Source organism: Palaemon carinicauda, chromosome 7 (assembly GCF_036898095.1).
Source record: "Palaemon carinicauda isolate YSFRI2023 chromosome 7, ASM3689809v2, whole genome shotgun sequence".
NCBI classification, from domain to species: Eukaryota; Metazoa; Arthropoda; class Malacostraca; order Decapoda; family Palaemonidae; genus Palaemon; species Palaemon carinicauda.
Genome location: NC_090731.1, coordinates 162,185,303 through 162,195,302, shown reverse-complemented (window position 1 = coordinate 162,195,302; position 10,000 = coordinate 162,185,303). Strand labels below are relative to the sequence as shown.

At 37.7% G+C, this 10,000-nt stretch overlaps 1 protein-coding gene across 1 annotated transcript in view; it reads left to right on the top strand.

Annotated features, from left to right (window-relative positions):
* LOC137644117 (normal mucosa of esophagus-specific gene 1 protein-like) overlaps positions 1-10,000 on the top strand; it is a 1,080,087-nt gene that overhangs the window by 1,068,994 nt on the left and 1,093 nt on the right. The gene's annotated exons all lie outside the window — the stretch shown is intronic.

Genomic DNA, 10,000 nt, shown 5'->3' with positions numbered 1-10,000 from the left:
TCAGTCTTTACTACGCCTGCCTTCGCCGTTAGTGGACCCTCCAAAAGGGCGAAAGGGTTAAAAGATCTTCAGTCTTTACTACGCCTGCCTTCGCCGTGAGTGGACCCTCCAAAAGGGCGAAAGGGTTAAAAGATCTTCAGTCTTTACTACGCCTGCCTTCGCCGTTAGTGGACCCTCCAAAAGGGCGAAAGGGTTAAAAGATCTTCAGTCTTTACTACGCCTGCCTTCGCCGTGAGTGGACCCTCCAAAAGGGCGAAAGGGTTAAAAGATCTTCAGTCTTTACTACGCCTGCCTTCGCCGTTAGTGGACCCTCCAAAAGAGCGAAAGGGTTAAAAGATCTTCAGTCTTTACTACGCCTGCCTTCGCCGTTAGTGGACCCTCCAAAAGTGCGAAAGGGTTGAAAGATCTTCAGTCTTTACTACGCCTGCCTTCGCCGTTAGTGGACCCTCCAAAAGTGCGAAAGGGTTGAAAGATCTTCAGTCTTTACTACTCCCTGCCTTCGCCGTCAGTGGACCCTCCAAAAGTACGAAAGGGTTAAAAGATCTTCAGTCTTTACTACTCCCTGCCTTCGCCGTCAGTGGACCCTCCAAAAGTACGAAAGGGTTAAAAGATCTTCAGTCTTTACTACGCCTGCCTTCGCCGTCAGTGGACCCTCCAAAAGGGCGAAAGGGTTAAAAGATCTTCAGTCTTTACTACGCCTGCCTTCGCCGTCAGTGGACCCTCCAAAAGGGCGAAAGGGTTAAAAGATCTTCAGTCTTTACTACGCCTGCCTTCGCCGTCAGTGGACCCTCCAAAAGAGCGAAAGGGTTAAAAGATCTTCAGTCTTTACTACGCCTGCCTTCGCCGTTAGTGGACCCTCCAAAAGTGCAAAAGGGTTAAAAGATCTTCAGTCTTTACTACGCCTGCCTTCGCCGTTCGTGGACCCTCCAAAAATGCGAAAGGGTTGAAAGATCTTCAGTCTTTACTACTCCCTGCCTTCGCCGTCAGTGGACCCTCCAAAAGTGCGAAAGGGTTAAAAGATCTTCAGTCTTTACTACGCCTGCCTTCGCCGTCAGTGGACCCTCCAAAAGGGCGAAAGGGTTAAAAGATCTTCAGTCTTTACTCCGCCTGCCTTCGCCGTGAGTGGACCCTCCAAAAGGGCGAAAGGGTTAAAAGATCTTCAGTCTTTACTACGCCTGCCTTCGCCGTGAGTGGACCCTCCAAAAATGCGAAAGGGTTGAAAGATCTTTAGTCTTTACTACTCCCTGCCTTCGCCGTGAGTGGACCCTCCAAAAGGGCGAAAGGGTTAAAAGATCTTCAGTCTTTACTACGCCTGCCTTCGCCGTTAGTGGACCCTCCAAAAGTGCAAAAGGGTTAAAAGATCTTCAGTCTTTACTACGCCTGCCTTCGCCGTTCGTGGACCCTCCAAAAATGCGAAAGGGTTGAAAGATCTTCAGTCTTTACTACTCCCTGCCTTCGCCGTGAGTGGACCCTCCAAAAGGGCGAAAGGGTTAAAAGATCTTCAGTCTTTACTACGCCTGCCTTCGCCATGAGTGGACCCTCCAAAAGGGCGAAAGGGTTAAAAGATCTTCAGTCTTTACTACGCCTGCCTTCGCCGTGAGTGGACCCTCCAAAAGGGCGAAAGGGTTAAAAGATCTTCAGTCTTTACTACGCCTGCCTTCGCCGTGAGTGGACCCTCCAAAAGGGCGAAAGGGTTAAAAGATCTTCAGTCTTTACTACGCCTGCCTTCGCCGTTAGTGGACCCTCCAAAAGGGCTAAATGATCTTCAGTCTTTACAACGCCTGCCTTCGCCGTTAGTGGACCCTCCAAAAGGGCTAAATGATCTTCAGTCTTTACTACGCCTGCCTTCGCCGTTAGTGGACCCTCCAAAATGGCTAAATGATCTTCAGTCTTTACAACGCCTGCCTTCGCCGTTAGTGGACCCTCCAAAATGGCTAAATGATCTTCAGTCTTTACAACGCCTGCCGTCGCCGTTAGTGGACCCTCCAAAAGTGCGAAAGGGTTAAAAGATCTTTAGTCTTTACTACGCCGGCCTTCCTGCTTATTTCATCGATTTCCAATTATCCAAACATTGATATTCCCATAATCCACCTCTGTATTTTCATCTCAATTATCTCAAGCTTTGCTTTCTCTTTTCCTCTTGGACTCTTGGAGCCTTTATAGCGTTTACTCCACAGTGCAACTACATTTTCCCTTCGGAGCTAAATGGCCTCCCAATGCCAAGCGTTTGCCCATCTTACCCAAATTCAAAACATCCACCCATAAGCATGTTTTTATTTATGGGTGGTATGAGTTTCAATACTAATTTTATAGAAACTGGCTGATAAACTATGAAAATTATTTTTGGAATATGGATTATTCATGACAGTATATTGTAACTAAATGTTCTTTACTTCTCCTACGCTGAACGTTCTTCCCTTTACCTTCTTGATGCTCCCATATTTTAACCATAAGCTTTTGGTCCATAAATCGCTGATATTGCATATGGTGTTACACCACCACCCATAAGCATGTTTTTATTTATGGGTGGTATGAGTTTTAATACTAATTTTATAGAAACTGGCTGATTAACTATGAAAATTATTTTTGGAATATGAAATATTCATGACAATATATTGTAACTAAATGTTCTTTACTTCTCCTACGCTAAATGTTCTTCAATGCTCTTCCCTTTACCTTCTTGATGCTCCCATGTTTTAACCATAAGCTTTTGGTTCATAAATCTCTGATATTCCATATGGTGTTACAACAATATTCCCGAAATAGAGATCTAATTGGAAAAGAAGCATAGCAGATCCTACAGGGAAAGCAACCTAGTGAGGAAAGTAAATAGAGAAATAACGATTAAATCATTTATGAGAAGTAATGAATACACAAAAATTAAAGATGTTCATAAAAAAAACTTTACAGCACACCAAACCACAAATAAAAAAATGTGTAGTAACATGTAGTGTTACCTTACTAACGTAACGAATAGGAAAATATGTTGTAACATGTGTTACCTTCCTAACGTGAGTTGTTTTAAAAACCAACAGAAGTAATATTTAATATGGAAAAATAAGTGACGAATCATCAATAACTTTTATGTAGGACAAGTGTTTATAAGATAGATGTGAAAAGGAAAAATTTAGACATCCCCATATAATAAAGAGCAAGTGTCTGGTTATATATATATATATATATATATATATACATACATATATTTTAGACGTTAAGACGACGTCAATGACCGTAGATGTCATGATGCCAGAAAACTTTAAATCAATCATTCAATTATACGTTAGGAATTGTGTATATGGTAACACAAAATTTATGATTATGAGAGAGAGAGAGAGAGAGAGAGAGAGAGAGAGAGAGAGAGAGAGCGAATGAAAACAATTTGTGTTATCGTATGTATATGTTAACACAAAAATGATAATCATAAAAGAGAGAGAGAGAGAGAGAGAGAGAGAGAGAGAGAGAGATGAAAACAATTTGTGTTATCGTATGTATATGTTAACACAAAAATGATAATCATAAAAGAGAGAGAGAGAGAGAGAGAGAGAGAGAGAGAGAGAGAGAGATGAAAACAATTTGTATTATCGTATGTATATGTTAACACAAAAATGATAATCATAAGAGAGAGAGAGAGAGAGAGAGAGAGAGAGAGAGAGAGAGAGAGAGAAGAGAGAGAGAGAGAGAGAGAGAGAGAGTGAGATGAAAACAATTTGTGTTATCGTATGTATATGTTAACACAAAAATGATAATTATGAGAGAGAGAGAGAGAGAGAGAGAGAGAGAGAGAGAGAGAGAGATGAAAGTAATTTGTGTTATCGTATGTATATGTTAACACAAAAATGATAATCATAAGAGAGAGAGAGAGAGAGAGAGAGAGAGAGAGAGATGAAAACAATTTGTGTTATCGTATGTATATGTTAACACAAAAAATGATAATTATGAGAGAGAGAGAGAGAGAGAGAGAGAGAGAGAGAGAGAGAGATGAAATTTTTTTGTGTTATCGTATGTATATGTTAACACAAAAATGATAATCATAAGAGAGAGAGAGAGAGAGAGAGAGAGAGAGAGAGAGAGAGTAGCCTAATCACACGAGTCAGGGTACGTCATTATTGGCTTATCCATCTCACAGACTTTCCCAAAAGGGTTGGATTAAGGATTGCCTTTTGGCACTAACGTTCGTTTTCATTGCTCATGTGATATGTTAAGAGATATTTCATTGATGATGTTTCTCGCGTCCTGCTTATTCATATATGCACGTCTACTCTATCAATGATTCATCTGGGTTAAGTCATTATGTTTTAGGTGTTCACTCAAAAGCAGTTAAATAGATACAATTCCCTTGTTGTTGTTGTTGTTGTTGTTATTATTATTAAGCTATGGCGTGTTTTAAGCATTCACTCAAAAGCAATTAAATACGTACAATTTCCTTATTATTATTATTATTATTATTATTATTATAATTATTATTATTATTAAGCCATTACTTGTTTTAAGCATTCTTCACTCAAAATTAGTCAATTACGTACAATTCCCTTGTTATTATTATTATTATTATTATTATTATTATTATTATTATTATTATTATTATTATTATTATTACAGATTTTCGAAATATTCCTGCAATTACTAAGTATCCATGAAACACTACTAAATTTTATGTTATTCCACTCACAGGCTTCTGATATATTGTAGAAACAACGTATGATCCCCAAAGCTCTCTATAAAAGAAATCACGATTTTTCAATGAAGCCATGTTTAAAATTTCTAGTTTTACTTTTCATTATTTTCTTTCCCACTCTGTATTCTCTCCTAAGTCTCTGTGTTACATTCCTGGCTTAAAGGTAGTAGGTAGTAGGTTGGCCAAGGCATCAGTCACCCGTTTAGATACTACCGCTAGAGAGTTATGGGTTTATTTGACTGGCCAGATAGTACTACATTGTATCCTTTTCTCTGGGTACGGTTCACTTAACCATTGTCTACACATACACCGAATAGTCTGGCCTATTCTTTACAGATTCTCCTCTGTCCTCATACACCTGACAACACTGAGATTACCAAACAATTCTTCTTCAACCATGGTGTTAACTACTGCACTGTAATTGTTCAGTGGCTAATTTTCTCTTGGTAAGGGTAGAAGAGACTCTTTAGTTATGGTAAGCAGCTCTTTTAGGAGAAGGACACTCCAAAACGAAACCATTGTTCTCTAGTCTTGGGTAGTGTCATAGCCTCTGTACCATGGTCCTCCGTACCATGGTCTTCCACTGTCTTAGGTTAGAGTTCTCTTGCTTGAGGGTACACTCGGCCACACTATTCTATCTAATTTTCTTCCTCTTGTTTTGTTAAAGTTTTTTATAGTTCATATAAGAATTATTTATTTTAATGTTGTTACTGTTCTTAAAATATTTGTTTTCCTTGTTTCCTTTCTCCAATGGGCTATTTTCCCTGTTGGGGCCCCTGGGCTTGTATCATCCTGCTTTTCCAACTAGGGTTGTAGCTTAGCAAGTAACAATAATATTGATAATAATAATGAATGGCATGGGCAAGGGATAGTGACAATGCCTTAGAGACTGACCATACCCCATCTCAACGCAAGCTAGTACCAAGAAGAGCCAGGCAATGGCTGTTGATGACTCAACAGGTAAACCTTCTGAGTCCCCTAACTCTTCCCAACCCCATACTTAGCTCACACAGATGGTGAGGTTGCAGTTACTGTAAGAAACTATCGAGCTTGAGCGGGTTTCGAACCCCAGTCCAGCAAATCATCAGGCAGGGATGTTTCCAATAGGCCACAACCCTTATATTATGTAGGCTATACTAAGCAGGGGCGCAAATTTTGCTTCACTAATCATACTATAGTCCATTTCTTTTAGCAAAGCAAATTTGCACCGACTAGCAACGGTGCCCTTTTAGCTCGGAAAAGTTTCCTGATCGCTGATTGGTTAGAATTATCTTGTCCAACCAATCAGCGATCAGGAAACTTTTCCGAGCTAAAAGGCCACCGCTACGAGTCGGTGCAAATATGCCTCGCTAAAAGAAATGGACTATAGTATCCCTTTTAAATTCTTTAAATTTCACCAAATACACCAATAATTTCAAATACTTTTTCGGGGTTTCAGTATCTCATGCCATGCTTTGTGCTTTAAGATCCAAGTAAGTTCTTTTAAATACTATCTTAAGTATATTTATATACTAAAATCGTTCTACTGTTATGGGATATAGTTTTAAGTTCTAACTGATGTGATTTCCTTCAGATGTTATTCTGATATATTGACAACCCTTGAAATAACTAACCTTACGCCCGAGTAATCCGGGTAAATAGGCCTACGCATAAAAGGTCCCTACATTTTTGTAAAATTTTTCCCCTTTATTAAGGCTTTTAAACTGATTTCTTATGCATATTAATAATTATAATAATAATGATAATAATGATAATAATTATAATAATAATTATAATAATAATAATATGGATGATAATAATAATAATAATAATAATAATAATAATAAATAAATAAATAAAATCTTGACTTTTAAAAGATGTATTTTCTGTTTTAGTCCAAGGGATACATAATCATACATACATGCATACACCTACATACACTTCACTGGTTCATGCCAAATGTCAAATTAATAATGACTCCTGATATCAAAAACTTCCATCAATCGAATCCATTGTATGAACTAATCAGTGTCCGAAGTTCGTAGAGATTAAAGTCATCGGAGTATGGGAACTTTGATGACATACTAAGAGCATAATTTCATTTCAATTATTCGTGAATTATGGGGGGCTTCCAAACGTCCTGGTAGAATTAGTTTCCTTGTCCCAAGTCCTCGTATTTTTGCCTGGTTGGCGAGTATAATGGGACCCCCGTTTCCCCTCTTAGACTTATTAACTTCTATTCTTTTGCCCTTCGAGGGGAGGAAACCTGTCCAGACTTCCGCAAAGCCACGAGGAACCGCGTCTTTAACTAATATGCTTTAATGTCTGCATTTTGGCGTCCTGGGAAAATGCCACCGTGCTAATCGATATTTTATTTCGCCATTCGACGTAACGCACATAACGCCTCCCCCCCCCCTTACCCCCTTCCCCTCATTTCAGTGACTGGACATAGTAACCGTATGGGCCAATCACCGTGCCGCGAATGACATTTCAACCAATAGCAATGAAGCGAGGGGCGTGGCTGACACGTGGACCAATCGCAGAGTCCGATTATCATTGACGTCACTGTGGCAAGTGAATGAAGATTGCAGCTATTAAAGGTCACTGATAGTGGAGATTTTCAAAATATTTCGCTCACGACGACGCGAGATCTTGAAAGTAACGGAATAAGAATTGAGTTATTCTACTTCTTGAAATACGAATGATGATGAATGCTACTGAATAAAATGATTGGCGTTCGGCAAATCCACTTAGTACTAGAAGTTAAATCCTTCATGTAAACGAAAATCCCTGAAATCCAATGAGATGAAGGAAGGGGGGAGGGGGTGGATGGGAAGAGATATGTTAAATGAGGGAAGTGGGGAGGGGTGGACTAATGGGGAAGATAGGGAAGAGCGTGTGCATCACCCCAGGGGAAGAGAGAAATATTGATCATGACAACAGGACTTGTGATGAACGTTGAATTATGTTATCAGCAGACATCTCAACAACATGTGGAAAAGTTAAAGTATTCATTTATTTAGTGTTTTTTTTTTTTTTTTTTTTTTTTTTTTTTTTTTTTTTTTTTTTGTGGTTAAAAACATCTCTTTATGAAGTTTCAGAATGAGTTTAGTATTTTTGGGCTAATTAAGAAATAAGGACCACTTTTTTCTTCACAGTTAAATACCATAGATTATTAATTATGTTATGGCAAAGGGATAAATAGAAGGTAAAATAAGTGAATGAGAATAAGCGTAAAATATTTCCACATGAGCTCAGAATTATTTGTATCATTTCAGAACTTTTATCATGTCGTAATCTTCTTAAATATCTGTATTAATGATATTTCACCGTTTTGATAAATTCAAAATTCACTTCTAACAGAGCATCAAATGACATCTACATAATCATTGCATCGTTGTGTAGTAAATTCACTATAGTCCATTCTTTTTAGTGAGGCAGATTTGCACCGACTCGCAGGGGTGCCCTTTTAGCCCTGAAAATTTTCCTGATCGCTGATTGGTTGGACAAGATAATTCTAACCAATCAGATAGCAGGAAACTTTTGCGACCTAAAAGGGCACCGCTGCGAGTCGGTGCAAATGCGCCTCATTAAAATAAATTGAGTATAGTCACTATGTAGGGGATTTTACCACATGTTTGTGCGTTTTTCATTCAGCACTCCTCTTGGTAATGATAGAAGAGACTCTTCAGCCATGGTAAGCAGCTCTTCTAGGAGAAATCAAACCATTGTTCTCTAGTCTTGAGTAGTGTCATAGCCTCTAGTCTATACCATGGTCTTCACTGTCTTAGGGTAGAGTTATCTTGCTTGAGCGTATACTCGAGCACACTATTCTATCCTATTTCTTTCTAGGAGAAGGACACTCCAAAATCAAACTATTGTTCTCTAGTCTTGAGTAGTGTCATAGCCTCTATACCATGGTCTTCACTGTCTTGGGGTAGAGTTCTCTAGCTTGAGGGTACACTCGAGCACACTATTCTATCTTATTTCTCTTCCTTTTTTTTTTAAGTTTTTATAGTTTATTTAGGAAAATATTTAATTTAATCGTTATTCCTGTTCTTAAAATATTTTATTTTTCCTTGTTTCCTTTCCACACTGGGCTATTTTCCTTGTTGGAGTCACTATGCTTATTGGATCCTGCTTTTCCAACTAGGGTTGTAGCTAAGCAAATAATAATAATAACAATAACAACAATAATAATAATAATAATAATAATAATAATAATAATAATAATAACCCGAAGTATCTTCATCTAAAACTTTATAGTTTCATATTTTCACACATTAATTGCGCCAGTGCAATTGAAGGAAGTCATGTGTAACCAAATACTTGACCAAATTAGACATTATTTGTCTGGATAATAAAATCTAATAGATTTTTTTTTTGGAAAAGACTGCAGTTCTGTCGATGTTCACCAAAAACTTCTAAAAAATAGAGGGGATTTGTGAAATATAAAGGAAGATTTTTTTTTCTTTATTATTATTATTATTATTATTACTATCCAAGCTACAACCCTAGTTGGAAAAGCAAGATGTTATAAGCCCAGGGGCCCCAATAGGGAAAAATAGCCCAGTGAGGAAAGGAAATAAGGAAATAAATAAATGAAGAGAACAAATTAACAATAAATCATTCTAAAAAAGGCAACAACGTCAAAACAGATATGTCATATATAAACTATTAACAACGTCAAAAACAAATATGTCATGTATAAACTATAAAAAGACTCATGTCCGCCTGGTCAACAAAAAAGCATTTGCTCCAACTTTGAACTTTTGAAGTTCTACTGATTCAACTACCCGATTAGGAAGATCATTCCACAACTTGGTAACAGCTGGAATAAAACTTCTAGAGTACTGCGTAGTATTGAGCCTCAGGATGGAGAAGGCCTGGCTATTAGAATTAACTGCCTGCCTAGTATTACGAACAGAATAGAATTGTCCAGGGAGATCTGAATGTAAAGGATGGTCAGAGTTATGAAAAATCTTATGCAATATGCATAATGAACTAATGTACTTGACCATAAAGGCCGATAACTGAAGCTTTACATGTCACTAGCAACAGATAAAAGACTAATAATTTCATTTAAAGATAAGTTACCAGCATACATTTCACGTGTCTCTTTTTATAGTTTATTTATGAAAGCTCTGTTTTAATGTTGTTACTGCTCTTGAAATATGATATTTTAATTGTTCATTACTTCTCATGTTTTTTATTTGTTTATTTATTTGCTTTCCTCGTTGGGCTATTTTTCTCTCTTGGAGCCCTTGGGCTTATAGCATCTTGTTTTTCCAACTAGGGTTGTAGCTTAGCTTCTAATAATAATAATAATGATAATAATAATAATAA